Below are 1,936 nucleotides of genomic sequence, written 5' to 3'. Positions count from 1 at the left end.
AAAAATTATGTATTTAAAGTGGAGAGGAGGAATCTCAGCATAGATTTCTATAATAAATTCTAATCAGTAGACCTGTGTTTATAATTAGGAAAGCGCCCTAGCCTGTAGGGTGCAAAACTCCTGTTTCATCCACTCCCCTCCTTTGCCTGCCTCTTCTGTGGCTTGCTCAGCCGCCTTCTTTTTCTACCACCCCTAAGATATCTTCCCTGTCGCCTTTCCTCAGTCTCCCACTCCTCTCTCTCTCTTAGCAAAGCAAGCTATATATTATGCACTTGTCATTAGTCCGTACTGCACTCCTGAAACGGTGCTCGCGCATGTGCAATATCTTCTGTGAAGAATTATATTTTGCGAAAATTCTGCATTTAAAGTGGAGAGGAGATATTCTAGCATAGATTTATATTATAAAATTCTATCTGTAGACCTGTCTTAAGAAATAGGAAGAGGACCTTGCATATAATGTACCCGCTGCATATACCAGTCAGTACACATGCAATCTAGCTACGTTAGTGTGTTCGCGCATGCGTATTTTCGCACCAGAGGAGCCATATTTTGTGATGAATATGCATTTATTATGGCTAGGGGGTATCTCAGCATAGATTTCTATAATAAATTCTTATCAGTAGACGTGATTATAATTAGGAAAGCGTCCTAGCCTGTAGGGTGCAAAACTCCTATTTCATCCACTCCCCTCCTTTGCCTGCCTCTTTTGTGGCTCGCTCAGCCTCCTTCTTTTTCTACCACTCCTAAGATATCTTCCCTGCCGCCTTTCCTCAGTCTTCCGCTCCTCTCTCTCTCTCAGCAAGCTATATATTATGCACTTGACTTTAGTCCGTACTGCCCTCCAGAAACGGTGCTCGCGCATGCGCAATATCTTCCGTGAAGAATTATGTTTTGCGAAAATTATGCATTTAAAGTAGAGAGGAGGTATTCTAGCATAGATTTATATGATAAAATTCTATCTGTAGGCATGTCTTTTTTTTAAATTCATTTTATTATTTTGTCGATCGCTCACCCCTCAGCTTTCTCTACCACTCCTACGATATCGTGCCTGTTTGTGCGCGCGTACGTGTGTATATGCACCAGCCATATGACAGCTATGGGTTAGTATTTTTGATATGCGCATTCTCTGAATCTATTCCCAGAGCTGTACAATTGCAATCGGTGTTGGGATCTCAAACAGTCAAATCTGACAGCTGTCACCTGTCACAGGTCATCGGACCATCAAGTCAATCACATCACCTGATCACCTCGCAGATATCACGCGATAAAAGGTTCCTGTTGTCCGTGTTATTATTCCTTATTTATATGTTAACAATTAATGAATATATGTATATATATATACATATACACACACACATATGTATATATATATATACCTATATATCTTCCATACATATATATACATATATATATATATATGTCGTGTACTAAAAACTTCCAGCTGTAAACGAGCTCTCGCCATACTTTTCTTGTTTTACTAATTTGCATAATTGTAGCCGAGCAGATGACTACGCAGTCTCCATAGAGAATTATCAGACCTTCTCGGAAGCTGAGCAGCACGGGGAGGCAGCAATGGAAAACGAAGCTCAAATAGGAGAAGTTACTCCAGTTGTAAAATCATATTTATCTACTAAAGATGCATACGAAAGAGCGAATGTGGAGAGGTAATGTGCACTGATAACTATCACTGCCACATTAGGCCTGATCTCTTACCTGCCATTCTTCTTCAGGCTTGCGTTGCTGCATCGTGAGGCTAACGTTGTGAACTGTGAATATGGGATTCAGTATCCATAAACCTTTCTCTCCTCTCTCTCTCTCTCTCTCTCTCTCTCTCTCTCTCTCTCTCTCTCTCTCTCTCTTTCTCTCTCTCTCGCTCTATATATATATTCCCTTTCTCTCTCTCTCTCTCTCTCTCTCTCTCTCTCTCTCTCTCTCT

Source organism: Priapulus caudatus, unplaced genomic scaffold (assembly GCF_000485595.1).
Source record: "Priapulus caudatus unplaced genomic scaffold, Priapulus_caudatus-5.0.1 Scaffold484, whole genome shotgun sequence".
NCBI classification, from domain to species: Eukaryota; Metazoa; Priapulida; class Priapulimorpha; order Priapulimorphida; family Priapulidae; genus Priapulus; species Priapulus caudatus.
The sequence above is the reverse complement of the archived record's forward strand: the minus strand, read 5'-3'. Positions refer to the sequence as shown.